This window comes from Pteropus medius, unplaced genomic scaffold (assembly GCF_902729225.1).
Source record: "Pteropus medius unplaced genomic scaffold, Ma_sr-lr_union100, whole genome shotgun sequence".
In the NCBI taxonomy this organism is placed as follows: Eukaryota; Metazoa; Chordata; class Mammalia; order Chiroptera; family Pteropodidae; genus Pteropus; species Pteropus medius.
Window position 1 is genome coordinate 19672130 of NW_024351730.1, and position 16076 is coordinate 19688205.

Consider the following 16076-nt stretch of genomic DNA (forward strand, 5'->3'; position numbering starts at 1 on the left):
ATAACTTAAACATGTTAACATAAACCAAAATATTTATAGGAATTAGATGTTTAAATCTAGAAAGAAACTAAAATCATCTTGCTTGGCCTCTTCGTGTTTCCAGTGAAGACAATAGGTTTAATTAAGTTAAATGACTTGGGCAAACAATTAAGCCATGGTTTATGAACCACCAAATCAGGACAAACACCCATATTTTTTAAACTTTTTTGACATGACTTCCACTCTACCATGCACATAATGAAAGCTTTCCTTTGGTATTGACTATAAGTCAGCTGTTAAAAATACAATAGAGATTAGAAGAGCATTAATATTTTAAAATTATGTGGCATCATTCATCTAGAAAAGTCCAGTAGTTTACAAACATTAGCCCCCAATTGAGACAGTATATTTTCTTCATTATACTGGAGACAGGTATATCAGCCAACAATGAGTCATTACTGTCTTATTTCTGGGAAGTAAATAATGTATTTTTTTTTAAATGTGTTCACAGACGTATATGCAAATATCTGTGTATTTGTGTCAGGTATAATCTTTAAATTGCCTTCCCTAATCCCCATAAGCTATATTAGGTGTTTATCCTCTGTGCTCTCATGCTATAACACTTACCTTATTATACTAGAATTTTTTGTTTGCTTGTGTCTTAACTCCACTGTGAATAAGTAACAGACAGCAGCCCTATTCCTAACACATATGGGTTCTTAAAAATATGTGTGGAAAGGAGAGAGGGAAGGAAGATATAATGGGGTATGTGTGACGAGTCCTAAAAATCACCATAAAGAAAGCAAATAAACACTGTTTACTATTACTACACATCCATCTAGCCAATGGCTTCTCTGAACGGATGTAGAAGTTGGGATCCACAGCAAAGTGTGGGCTTACACTGCAAAGAATTGAATCTCTCTCTAACAATAACTCCCCAAAACCTCTAACTGGAGCCTAGAGAGAGCATTGTATCTACTCTTTGTTCCTGGCCAATAGATCACTTAATGCTGTTGAGTAACATATATACTTACTTGAAGTTATTCAATATATAGAAACAGTTTTCTGACTACTCCCTTGAAAGTACAATTTAGCCAAAAATAAAGGGGTAACAATAATGAAGTAAAAACTTTCATTTTATGAGTTTAAACTGTTCTTATTCTACAGCCTTTAAAAAGTGAAATCTTCACCAATTAAATGTTAATACTAGCTTAATAATGTTATATTCTATTTTATACTCATTCAATGAAAATATTGATTATACTCTTGCTTTCAAAGAAAAACAGATTCCTCCCCAGTGTGACTTTGAGCCAAGACTTGTCAGACTCATTTTAACAGAATTTCAGGACTTTTTTTTTTTCCTAAAATCCAGATTCCAAACTCAAATAAATTTTTTATGTGGTCCTATGGTCTTGTATACTTAGGTTTATGTACACCCAAAAATGAATTTTTGAAAACTATGAATATAAACTAGAATTTATACAAAACCAGAAAACCAGAGATTAAGGCTATATAAATAGAGGATAAGTGAATGTCAGCCTAAAGACATCAAAAGATTTTCATAATTACATCCTTTCTATATTAATAGTCTTCATTCAGGCTACTCAAAGAGCATTAACAGTCTGTCATCAATTTCATGATATTACTTACACTTCGGTAGAAATTTGAAGAATGACAGGGGAATAAAAAAGAAGAATGAAACCTCAGACTCTATCCATAGAATGGAGCATTTTGTGTATTTAGGTTTTTATTTGCTAGTTACTCTTAGAGTTGTAGGATACATAAGCAAAGTAAATTATTTTTAAATTAATTGATCTCTAAGAGAAAAAAGGCTCTTAGAGCAAAACCTTGTCTTTCATTCAAATATTTATTTTCTGCATTGTTGCTTTTTCTGAAATCATAAATGTTATTTTGCAATTCTTTTAACCTAAACTATGGTGTGAAGAAAATTTATTCAAAGATTTATCATTCTCTTTGTGTCCGAGATCAGAGCAGTCTGTCCTCCCTGTTCCCTGTGCAATGTGAAAGCAGAGTTGGAAGAAATATATCTGTGGACTTGAAACCCACAGTAGATATGTTACATCACGTAACTAGTAAAATACCAACATAACCATAGGCATTTTTAACAGCCAACAAACTATTTCATCGTCCTTCTTATACTTATTAGTGTCATAGCAACGAGGCATGTGATGGCTGTAAGAGTGGATTATGCTAAAGAAGTATAGTGCCAGTGTAGCTAGTCATGGATGATTTTTATCATTGTTTAAATATCCCCTGGCTTGAAACAAGTTATTTTATGCCTGCTAATACATGGATACATATACATGGCAGTCTGATTAATTTATGGAAGCCCTCAAAATTATACCTAAATTATGTCTCTCTAATGCTAAAGCAATCCTTTTATTGGTCAATTTACTGGGTTGTACATTACAGACTGACCAATGTAGATAAACTAGTGAATGACCTAGTTATCAGATAAACACAGTTATTGTCATTTGTGAATCCATTTCCTCCTACCCATGCACCTTAATTTATTTAAGCTGAGAAAACAAAGAACATCAGCATAATTAACCTTTGCTTCTATCTCAGCAAAAAGAGGCCATGTAAAAGTACTGCTGAAGAACAAGCTATTACTGTGTGTCACTGACTTTCCTTTTCTTGGTCTTATTTTCTTAACCAAAATGTGATTTGTTTTCTCTATTCCTCTATAAGATATTCTGCATCTGCTATAACTGTCTTCATGATGCTGGAGTTAATTTTTCTGGGTATTACCGGAAGGCTCTGCTAAACTTTACAGTACATAATAATACATAAAGTAAAAATCAGAGATAAGGTTTTTATAATTAGCAGGCAATAACAATGTTAAAACAATATTTTTATTGTATAATTTATTGGTATGTACAATACAGACTGGTTAATATTATTAAACTAGTGAGTATATGAAGATAATGTTTTGGGGCCTATATTAATTTTAAAACAGTAATTTTGCATCAGTCTTTGAAAAATATTTTTAAGATTAGTCAATTTCATGTTGAGGGGTCAACTTTCAGTCTTCTGAAAAGACTCTTCCTGGGATGTGAAGTAAATTTTTTTATCTATACTTTACAAGTAAACACTCCCTAAAATATACAATAAATTGATAAAATTCAAGAAAAAGTACAAACGCAAATAGGTTCTATGTATTTTTTTAAACATACTTGCTCTGATAGAGCTACAAATTTGGCTTTGAACTTCCTAGCAGTAAGGATAACATAGAAAACTTAGAAAGTTTACAATTCTCATTATTAAAAGGCAAGAAACACTTCAAGAGAGAAATTTTCCTGCCACTAAATGAAGAAATTTCTCATATATAGTAACACTGAGCAATGCATTGAATAATATCAGCAACATTTTTATTGAAAACTAGAAGAGGATTTTATATAACTATTTCTTATAACAAGTTTAAAGAAGCCTATGAACATAACTTTGAATTTGAAATTGGTGACAGATTTTTATAGGAGTATTTATGTGGTCATGAATGTATATTTCCACTGACTTAACTTGATAAAAAAATAGAACTCAAAGTATGTATACTAGAGGTACCATGTTCCTTAGAAGAGCTTTCCCAACTATCACTTCTCTCAGAAGACCTTTATGAGAACAGAATAGGAGATAGTCTGAGTTCATATCCCTGGCAAAGGTCTAGAGAGATAGATTATATATTGCTGATGGAGGGAAGATCAATCTACTTTCTTAAACCAAAGGGGCAGTTGACAGAATCAATAGTTTATCAAAACTGAAGAGCTGGATGAAATTTCACATTTAAATAAAATCCCATGAGAATGATTTCAGACTAGAGTAGACTAGAGTATCTTTACTCAGTAGATCTGGTGCGGTTTGTATTATTATGTTTTCATTGCTTGGTTACTTGTACAATGTTTCACAACAGGAAGATTAATGCAAAATTGTTTTATTTTTAATCCAATCAAGACTTCCAACCATGATGTATCGAATCTCCTTTTCATATTCCTTAATGAAATTTTGATAGATGCCATCATTTTCCACGAATTTCAGCTATTAGAACTTTTGTCAATGTTAAAACTTCAGTTATGCATCTGATATAAATAGGATCATATTCTTTTCCCCTCAATACAAGCTTAAATTTCAATGCTGGCTGCTTGGAGTAGAGAAAGTGGAAGGAGATCTGACTCCTCCTTCCTCACTGTTAGCCCCTCTAGTTTTGGAATCAGAGAGAGGAGATAAGGGTAGTAGAGCTCTACATAATCAGCCATGTGTAGGTGTGGGAAAGTGTCCCAGCTCTTTTCCTTGTTCGATTTAGTTTTGTCTACTGCTAATAGTTTCTGCTATCGAGAGCTCTGTGCTGCTGATGTGCTTGGTTTTGTTCAGATGGCATTCAGCTTTACCCTGGCCCTGTAATCATTGAGGAATTTCTCAGGGAAAGCAACCATGTCCACTTCGAGCTCTGACACCAGTTCTGCCCCTAACTACTCTAGCTGTAGTTTCCCCTCACTTAGCAGCCATACTGTCCCTTTCCTCCGTGCTACTTTGCACATAGCCATAGTAGCCACTGAGATCATCATCTGAACCCTCCAAGAGCCACAGGACACCGAGTTAGGGTCAAGGGGGATATTTATTCCCTCTCAAGAATGAACTCTAGTCCCTTCTTACCTGTTAATGTGAGCTACTCCAGTGAGTTCCTCTTCTTCAAATATCTGAAGGCTAGACATAAGCAGCTGCCTTTGGTTCATAGGTGTCTCTCAAACTTTAGGTGGCAAATGCTTAACTCCTCCAAGAAGACTCTCAACCATGCTATTCTGCCAAAGCAGCTCCAGATAGACATGTGTGTTCAGTACCTCCATCCATCTAGCTGAGGAAAGAGAGGCAAGTCTCTCTCATGCAGATATATATGCAGTCTTTACACATGATTCTCCCAATGGGCTTCCATCATTTGGCTTCAGGAGGAGAAAAAAATCATCCCTCTGTTTCCCTTAAAAAGAAGTGTAACTTTTTCCCGTGAACACTGGGCTCTTCAAAAGTTTGTTAATTTTCACCACTCTTCTCCCTAATTTTCTTTTTGGTCAGATTGGGAGCTGGTTGCTGTTAGGAGAGCAAGTTATTTCACCTCAGTGTTTCTACCCTTAGTAGAGGACAGTGTCTGTCCCCAATTTTTGACATCTCTTTGGAGTTTCTCATAGGAAAGAGGAAACCTACTCTTCTTTTCAATTATGAGCAACAGAAAAAATCCTAATCAACATCCTAAAATCTCGTTTATAAGAGTATCTAGTTATGCCCTTAATTTCCATAAGATTTTATACTTTTTGTGGTATTTTTTTATCATGATGTTCCATTATTCTGTTGATTCATTGAATGAATCTATTATTAATCTAAAATTATTTGACTAGTCCAACCTCATCTCCAAACACTAGATGTCACTCCACTCCATCACGTGGGCCTTCTGTTTGCTCTTAGATCCCTGAATTCAGGTCTGCCTCATGGCCTTTTTACTTGCTGTTCCTACTTCTTAGAATTCTCTTCCCATTAATTTTCCCAGCACTTAACCTAGATGACACACTGATAAATGTCTAAGCAGAAATTTGAGCCCGATCAGTCTAGTTCTAGTTTATAGGCTGAGTTGTTAGCAACCATACTTTAATAGTATATTTTTAACTTCTATATTTTCCAGTCTTAAAGTATTTTTGATAAGTAATTAAACATAAGACTTAAAAAACACACACACATCTATTTTGACTCTATAAGACTAATCAGGAGAATATATGTAAATTATTTAAATTGCCTGAGGGGAGGCATTTACTATTCAACATCCAGTTAAAGATAAAAAGTCCAGGTGGTTTTTTAAAAAATTTATTTACCCATGGTTTTATGTAATGTATATTTACTCTAAAATAAAGAGAGAGAGGAGGGGATATTTAACAAAATTAATGATTTGATGGATGATTGTATAAAATATTTTTTCTAATATAACAAGCCCAAATTAAATGTGGTCAGGTGGTATGAAATTAATTAAACTTGAACTTCAGAACTTAGCAATTGTTTTAGCAAGTTGTGTTTGGCATATATGTCTCTGAAAGTTATAGAATTATTTTGTTTACAGTGAAAGGAAAAGCTAACTGATATTGCAGTCTCTTTTAATAAAGTAACTTGTTCTTATTCATTTTTTATTCCTCCTAGTATCTAGTACAATGAGTAATACAACAGAAGCACTCAAAACCTTTATAGAATTACTGAAATGTTATAAAATATGTTCTGCTTACTTAAAACTGGACTTAAGTAAACAACCCTTTTGTTTTTTTGCTAAAATCACAAACAAGGCTGTTTTGACCACTGGAAGCCACAACTTCCTATTACCATCCTGAATCCTAGTTTACTACAATAATATGGTTTCCTATGCATTAGTGATTTAATTTCTTCAGGCCGAATAAAGTTATAATAAATATATAAGTGATAATGAGACCTGCTCTAGGTGTGGAATATCTAAAAGTATGAGATATAAATTTTTAAAATGGAACCCCTAATCAGGTTGTCAGAATGGACATGCCATTTCTTCATGGTCTGAAAAGATTTAAGAGAGAATATCCAGTATTGAAAGTCACTGTGTATAGCATTTTTATGCCTGATGTATACATGAAAGGGAAGAGAAAGTAGGTCTAAGGTTGGAAAGAAAAGGTCCAGACATAAAATAGTGTTTTGCTGAAATTATACATTCACAGGAAGGTAAGGAAAGGATAGGCACAGGCCTTCCCTCACTTGTTTTCTCATTCAACTCCATTACTCAGCCTTGACTAGCAGTGTGTGGATGAAGCCTATCCCTCTATCTCCACCGTAGGGTAGTTCACAGTGATTGAGTGTGTTTGTTTCTGAATTACTCAGTGGGAAATAAGTCTCACATCATATTCACCTAAGAAAGAATGCTTTAGAACAAATGCCAACATCACCACCACTTTTATTGAGAAATAAGAAAAAAATAAAAGTAGAGTTTCTGAATACTGAGGTAGTATAGTCTTTTAATGATAATCAAAATAATCAGTTGAATATAAAAATAAAATTATATTTGGATCAGTTTAATCTATATATTTTTAATATCTACTATACTTAAGTACTGTACAGAGTTGCTAAGTTAGAAGGTAGAATGATTAATTGATCTCTGTATGCAAGAAGGCAGAGCAGGAGAGGCAGATACAAAAGCTCCACGTGTGGTAAGGTAACAAAGGGCTAAGGGAAATAAAAATGGAGCTATCGATTCTGCTTGTCAGGGACTTCACAGAAGGGCAAGGACCCACAAGTGATTAAGGTTTCACCAGAATAACGAAGAAAGCTCTTTTGGGGAAGAAGCAGCAGCCTGAGTAAAACTACTGAGACTTGAATAAAATACGCAATACACTTGTAAGATGTTCACCAAGAAAGTTCAATCTGAAAAGAATACAGTTCTTCTTTTTGAACCCATACCCATAAGCAATCAAATTCTTTGTGTTAGCCCCTTCTTGATATATCAATGTATAAGCAATCCTGCAAACAAGTTTCCATACAGAATACCATTTTTACAATTCCTTTACTTCTAAGAAACCATTCTGCATGAGGTTGAATAAGTGTAAGTTTTCATTCAAATATAGAAGATCACCACCAAGACAGGTCTTCCGTATCTCTCCTGTCATTACACTGCATTACTTTCCTAGAAGACATTCCTGAACCACTTAATGGACCCTGCTCTTTGCTTCCTAGGACATAGCACTTCACCTAAAATAGGGCTTATTAGCCCATTTCGAAATTGTATGTACATTTGTTTTTGTTCCTCATGACAATGTTGAATCCTTAAAGACGGATTGTGTCTTTCTTTTTAACCACAGTATATCCAAGGCCTACCTAAGTGCCAGCTGCATAGTTGGCACTCAGTAAAGATCTATTGAATGTACAAGTCTCTTCACACTTGTGGTTTGGGGATCCAAGATCTTCTCGCAGGGTACTGAGTCAGGCCTGGCCAGGACAAGAGTCACTGGGCTAGCAACTGAGGACTAGTTCCGAGGGTAGGTCAGGCACACTAGTTGAGGAGTTCTGCAGTGGAGAAAGCAAGAGGCTGAATTGAAGCCGAAGTCTTTAAAGAGAATGGAGTTTCAAAGTCAAGGAAACAAAGTCAAAGGAAAGAAGCCGGGTCTTGAATGGGGAGAAAAGCTTAGGCACTAAAACTGGGGACCTTGTGTTCACAGGTGAATTTGTCAAGGTGCCTGGGAAAACAGGAAGCCATAAGATCAGCATGGACCATCTTCTTACAGTGTCAAATGTATTCAATGATGAGTAATTTAAAAACATTCTATTTCTATAAACAAGATAGATAGGATAAGATGCAAATTTTCACAGATTTTAAAAATAAAATTGAGATTTCAAAATAACTCTGCTTTTGGTGAGCCAGTTCATTCTGTATGCCCAGATTTCTAGAGTCATATGCTTTTCCCCCTGATGTTGGGGATACCGCAATACAAATTTTTGAGAAGCATCAATAGGGTAAGAAGGTGAACAAAACCAGACTTTCAAAGAAATAATTTGACATAATTCAAGAGGGATCTTGGACAATTGTCAAGAAAAATATTGGGCTATCTTTGACTTAATTTATCTGATTCGTATAAAGGTGGGTTGTATGGATTAGGGAAAATGTTAAGTAGATAACTAGCTCAAAAAAATTTTTTAAACTAAAATCAACTTTTCTTCTTTGTATGACACAATGTGTAAAACAAGATTTGTCACAAGTTGGTAACTGTTGAAGCTAAGTGATGTGGACTCGAGGGTTCATTATACTATTCTCTTTATTTGGCAATTTATTTGAAAATTTCCAACTTAAAGTTTAAAAAGACAAGAGCAATACATGCTTATTTATAAAATAATATTACATACAGGTAATCAAAAAGAAGAAAATGTAAAATGAAAATAATTCCATTGTCTAAAGTCCATATTTTTATAGTATTACTTTTCTAACTATTCGTAGATACAGATAGATTGGTAATTTTTAAAAATCTCTAAGAAATGTAATTCCATTGCCCAGATACTATCATATTGTAGGATTAATTTTCTAGTCTACTCATAGGTAGAGATTAGGTAGATAGATGATAGATAGATAGATAGATAGATAGATAGATAGATAGATAGATAGATACATAGATACATAGATACATAGATACATAGATACATAGATAGATACATAGATAGATAGATACATAGATAGATAGATAGATAGATAGATAGATAGATAGATAGATAGATAGACAGACAGACAGACAGATAGATAGATAGATATTAAAATGATGTTTGATTCTCCAAACGTATCCCATCCTACTCTCCATTGACTAGCAACAGTCTGATGTGGGAAACTCACCTTAACTTAATGAGTGATCCTGACTTGTGGAAAGGGAATTGCATCCCTTTGCAAACTGAGCTTATTATTTTGCACCTTTCAATTCTAACCATTGATAAGTGAGAAGATGGTTGCTAGAGACTTCTAAAAATGTTCCTTTTTTATCTTTACAGCAAGTAATAGCCATTCTCTCTTTCTCTATCTAAATATAAGTAAGTAATCAAGTAGTTATACTTAATTGCCCCTGGAATCTATTATACAATTATTTTAGAAACTAGCTGCAGGATGAAACAGATATTTTGAGTAACAGAGCAGAGAAACGAACTAGCTCTTTGATAACATAGTTGGGTCACTGAATCAACCAACCCTGAAGCCTGCTGTATTTCTGGACTAGATCAATTGGATTAACAAATCTAAAACTATAATTATAATTTTACTTGCTGCCAAAACTATCCTGTTATCATACAATTTAGTCTTTTTGTCTATATAACGATATATCGTGAACATCAGTTCATGTCAATAAATTTAATTCCACAGCATCATTTTGAATGTCTCCATTGTACACCTGTACCTTTCTAACATCTCCAAAGTATATTGTGCAATCTTCTTGTGCTGTCAAATGCATAAAGTTCTTTAGCAGTGTGTCCATTAAGGACATGGTCCAAATTTCAGTATACCCTTTCTGAAGGCAGGACTACTTCTCTATTGAATGACCACTATATTAAGATAATGACTATGTGTTCAAAACCATTTTATCTAAGTTCAAATAAGATAGCAGTTTTTTTATTGTGAATCCATGAAAAGTTTTACATGGTATTGTTTTCTTTTCTACCTTTAATTAGGAAAAAGGTTACTATAACCTGATACTAGAACAATTTTGCCACCTCATGTAGGATGCTATGCAAAATTCCTCCGCACTGAGCAAAGGTAAGCTTGATGGCAAGAGATTTGTTATGACTGTTTTCCCAGTATATGTATATATTATTCAGAAGGATCAGAAAGTAATAATCCCCCCAAAATGCTGGCTATAGTAGGGAAAGGCAAGTCTTTAGGGGGTTTTAAGCTTGAAATGTCATGTTAACCTTGATATGTCAATTAGTTTTTGACTGGCTGCAATCTTCTCAAAAAAGGATATCGTATTATGGGATTAATATTAGGATAATAAAAAGATAATATACAAGAATATCTCTTTTACATAGCATTCCTATCTGTGATTCAAAACTCCCAATATGGGTGAAGAAAATGTGAAAAGGAGCAATAGTTCATATGTGAATAGTCATTTCAATGCTCACATCAAATACCATATCATGATAAAAAGAATATGGTTACACCATAAATATTGCAAATATCAATGTTCTACTGAATTTGACTGCATCTGTGTCACTTGCCTGGTTTTTGCTTTTATTTAAGGTGAATGTTTTGTCAAAATCTCAAATACTCATATCAGTTTGGATTTCATGCACAGACAGGTCAGTTTATGTCCCTTAATACCCCTTTGTTCAAATAAAACAATGCTGCTAAATTGTCAAGAGTCCTAATCCAGATTGTTTTACATACAGAAAGTTAAAAGAAAAATTACTGGCATAAAATGGAATCGCAGTGGATAGTTACTACAATTTACTCTTCAATTACCTAGAGCATATCCAAAGACATACCTACAGCTCCAAAAATATCCCCACCAAGCATAATCCACATGCCACCAAAACATCCTCCTCCTGGTGGGAAATTAGACAAAGTCATGTCTATTAGACTTTCACAGGTGATGTCCTGAGATCAATATTCTTCAAGTTCAAGCTTTCTGTGCAATTTCTTTAAGTAAATTGAGTCAGACTTTAACATGAAGTTTTAAAATACCAGTCTTGGGTTAAACAATGAGTTTCATTGTTCTATCAATCAGGGCCTGAGAAGAAATAGATAGTTCAGTTTCATTTTGTTGCATGTATCTATCCAGTTTTCCCAACACTGCGTATTGAATAGACTGTCTTTACCTCGTTGTATATTCTTGCCTCCTTTGTCATAGATTAAATGATCATATAGGCATGGATTTATTTCTGGGCTTTATTTTTTGTTCCATTCATCTATGTGTCTGTTTTTATGCCAGTACCATGTTGTTTTGATTAATAGAGATTTGTAGTATAGTTTGATATCAGATAGCATGATACCTCTAATTTTGTTCTTCTAAGGCACTTTTTAAAACACTGATGGTCAGGTCTCACTGCCTACCAATGAAATCTGTGTGTCTGGGAATAGAAGCCAGGAGTCAGTATTTTTTAAAGATCCCCAAGTGATTCCAAAGTGAAACATCGAACTAGTGAAGAAGACTGGGTATGAGTTGCTCGAATGGTAAAAAGGACCTAAAAGTATGTTACAGAAGCCAGTGGAAAAAAGTATATAGAAGGGTTTGGAGTGATTATTTATTAAAGGCCTTTAAAATGTGCATTTCCTTTGATTTCACTTCTAAGAATTTAATCTAATGAAATAAGAAGGTTCTCAAAAATTTGCCTACAAGAATATGTACTCCAACATTGTTTGAATAGTGCTCCCCAAAATGTCCTAAAATGCAACAGAATATTATGTCCTCATGAAAAATGACATTAACTGTTGATTTATAAACATGAGAAGATTGCTATACATTGTTAAGTGGAAAACAGATTATATATTAAATATAGTATGATTTATTTGTATAACCATATAAATAAGCAATATATACATATATGTATGAAAAAAAATCTAGCCTTTCTGTCTGGCCGCAGCCATCAGATAAGCCAAAACAGATGTTTATAGGTATATCCAAGAGCTATGGAAAAAGAAGCAGTTCGATGTAATGCTCTTTCTTCTCAGGATGTGCTGTTGGCAGTACCGCCAGCTCTCTGTGCTCTACAGGGCCCCCACCACACGCTGCTCTATGAACCACCCAGGCTGAGAAACAAGGCCAGCAAGGTTATGACACATATTGGATTTGCGTGCTCTATGGTGACCACAAATGCCCAGTCTCTAAGGGTGCGACCTACGGCAAGCCTGTCCATCACAGTGTTAAACCAACTAAAGTTCACTCCAGCCATCAGCCTGTTGCTGAGGAGTGAGCTAGATGCCACTGTAGGAGATCTGAGAGTCCTGAATTCTTACTGGGCTGGTGAAGATTCCATGTATAAATTCTTTGAGATGGTACCTCATCAGTCCATTCCATAAATCTATCAAATGGAATCCTGACACCCAGTGGATCACCAAGCCAGTCCACAAGCACATGGAAATGCAAAGGCTGACATCTGCAAGCTGCAAGTGCTGTGGTTTTGGAAAGGGCTGCAAGTTTCACCACACTATTGATGATTCTCACCATGCAGCTTGGAGAAGGCGCAATACTCTCCAGCTCCACCATTATCGCTAATGTAAGCAATGTTTGTAAAATTCTTACCTACTAAACAATTTAGGACAATCTAAAAAGAAAGAGAGAAATCTAGAAATACATACCATAAAATACAAATATTTTCTGGGGGTTGGAATGATGGTTAATTTTGTTCATATTCCTCTTATTCACCTGTACTTTCTACTTCTAATACAAGTAACATATAATTTTTTTAATGAAGTAGTAAATGCTGTATTTCTCACCTGTATTCTTTCGTTGGTGTGCTAGATTTTAAACTTTTGAAAGATAGCAGTGACCCTCTTTCTTCTTTACCACTGTTCCTCCAATATCTGGATCAATAGTTTTTTATATACTAGGCATTTGGTACTATTATTGTTGGTTCAATGAGTAAGACTCCTAAGAGGTCTTTCTACATCTAGTCTTGTTCTCATCCAGTGCATTATCCCACCTCTTGCTATTATGATTATTCTGAAATGCCAATCTCACTGTGCCACTTTCTTGCTAAAAATCCTTTAATTAGTATTTACCATTTTCAGAATAAATTTGAAATTTATTAGCATGCTATCTAAATATCCTTCTCCTGCCTACCTATTTAGCCACATCATTGGCCATGGCATACTTTGCACCTAGAATCATCTTCTCTTTAATCAACATATCTTTGTAAGTGCTTTATCTTCGATTCAGAAGATCTATTCTCCCTTCCTTGGTCTGGCTGAACTACCCATGCATCAGCACTTAACTCATCTTTCACCTTCTCTAGGTAGCTGTCCTCCTTTAGTCTACATTAGGTATTCTTTCTAATCTCTACTTTCCTTAGCTATAACAACTACAATACTGTATTAGAATTTTAATATGTTTTATTGACTTTTATTATTTAAAAAATTATATTGGTCCATTGTGAATATTTTAGAAAATACAGAAATCTAAAGAGAATAAAGTTAACCAATCTGCCATTTTTTGAGATATTTGTTCTGTGCCCACAAGTCAACACATTTTGGTATATATCCTCCTCCCTATGTGTATTTTTGCCCCTTCTTATTCTCCACAATTCAAACAGTTTAGTTTTTTAAAAAGTTATAAATTATTCAAGTCTTTCTTCTCTTTAATATTCTTTTAAAATTTCCTATTGGATTTAGAAAAAAAAATCATATCCTTACTGTAATCTTTAAGGACAAAGAAGATCTGGTCCCTACCTACATTTCCATACTTACAATATGTCACTCTTCTTATCACTTCCTCTCCAACTCACATTGAAATTTTCATTCTTTGTACATATCATGCTTTGACATCTTAGAATTTTTTCATCTTCTTCTCTCTGCTGTGAACTCTTTTACTCCAGTTTTTCATGAAATTAATTTGTGTTTATCATTCAAATCTCAGTTTAAACATTATATTTCAGAGAAGGGATCTTCTAATCTACTTTAGCTCCAGAAAAATTGTTATAGAATTTCTTACATCTACTTCATAATATTCATTCCATTAAGAATTATGTGTTTAGTAGTGGTTCCCTCATCACCAAATTTGTAAACTCCTTGTGTATGTCTGTCTTACTCACTTCTATGATCCTAGTACTTACTATGTATTCAAAATATTTCAGGTGCTTAGCACTGCTTACAGGAAAAAAATAATAGCATGTGTAATAAAAGTAGGTTTATATCTATTTTTAATAATGTTTTATGGATATCTTCTCATATCATTAAATCTAGGCCCAATGTCAATTTTGGTTACATAATAGTTCATTGTATGGATTTATCATCCAATATTATTGCTATTTTCTCTTTACTTGTATATTTTCCTGACACAGGATTTTAATTTTCTTTAACACAGGAACTAGACCTTTTTCTCTATCGCTCTAGTGCCTAGCATGTAGTAGGAGTTCAAATGAATGAAAAGGTTTATAACCACAGCAATAATGGTTACCATTTACTGAGTCCTTACTGTGTGCTGAGCACTATTCTAAATTCTTTATATGCATTAGTTCATTTGACCCTGACAACAAACCTGTTAGCCCCATTTAACAGATGAAGAAATTGAGGCCTAGGGAAAATAAGTAATGTACCAGAGTCTCAGTTAATAAATAGTGCAACTGAATTAGGCTATCTGGCTTTAGACCTGAGTCCATAAGAAGAATCAAAAAGAGATTGCCGGATCAGGCAAAGGATACCTTAGTAGTGACTTTCAATACAGAAGATCTGTGAAGAAGAAATTGGTTTGGAGTATGCTGAGGACAAAAGTAGGAGATCTGAACACGTCAAAAATGTAGAACCTCTCCATTAGTTATGAGGATAGAGAACAAAAGAGAAAACTAGCTAAAGTAATGGAGAAAAGCCTGAGGATGAAGCAGGGCAACATTCCTGAGACACAGGGGGAACCAGGGTAAGAGGTCTAAGTAAAAGAGAAGCATGATTAGACTTGCATTTGCGTGTAAGAAAAAGGGGTAAGTCCCACAAACAGGACTTTCCACGAATGTTCATTGAACCATAATGACAATGAGGTGCTATTCATAAAGAGCCTGAGAGTTGAGACCTCTCCTTAGGCTATGTATCAAAATATTCAAAGCCAGGAAATATATATCCTAAGAATTTTTCTTCTGGAAACTCTCTATGTTTGTTCTCCATTAATCCATATTATTGGTCAGTTCATGCTATCATACCTATGAAAAGCTCATTCTGCTTACCAATAGTTGACATTTTGTCTAAGGAATGATATACATAAAGATTTAAAGTAGTTAAATGATAATAATTTTCATTTTTCATTACTTTGAAAGGTTACAAGATAAGAGCTATAACAAGGTAGTAACTTAGATGTAGACTAATAGCTATGAGGATAGATACTATTTTTTTTTTTAAAATAAAAACCTCTTCCAATCAAACACTGATTCAGTTAACAAAAAGTCAGAAGACATACACATACAGAGACTATTTCTGATTTGCTTTTGGTATTTAAGAACTGAAGGGAATTTAGAAAAAAAAATTTCACAAATGCAGGAGCAAATCAACAGAGTTGAGCACAGCTAAATTCTCCATGCCAAATATCTACAGTTAAAAGAGGTGTTAATAACCTTAAAAACAATATTCTTGGAAACAAGAAAAATTTTGCCTGTTAGGACTGTTACTTAGCCTGAAGGAAAAGATTCCTTCCCCTAAAAGCTTAATACTTCGGCATTAGAAAAAATTAAAAGAGAATATTATCAAGCTATAAATAAATAATTTTAAATATAAATAAATGCTTCACCCATCTCTATTCCATAGTCATGATGTTAGGTAGCTAGTCTAACATGAGTGACAGGGAAACAAAGGAATAGAGGAGGCCCAGCTCTGTAACCATAGAAACTTCCCTTGAAGACCTTCCTGAAGGACCTCCCAGAAATACCTC

General features: G+C 34.2%; 1 protein-coding gene and 1 pseudogene across 1 annotated transcript in view; one reads left to right on the top strand and one right to left on the bottom strand.

The window, feature by feature from the left end:
• The window catches only part of LOC120587958 (transmembrane protease serine 11E-like), a 42034-nt gene extending 37340 nt beyond the window's left edge, over positions 1-4694 (bottom strand). Inside the window, exon 1 of the mRNA XM_039844963.1 lies at positions 4648-4694. The gene's annotated coding sequence lies outside the window, so the exon portion shown is untranslated. The remainder of the gene's footprint in view (positions 1-4647) is intronic.
• On the top strand, positions 740-12722 carry LOC120588142 (60S ribosomal protein L15-like; annotated as a pseudogene).
• The last annotated feature ends 3354 nt before the right edge of the window (positions 12723-16076 follow it).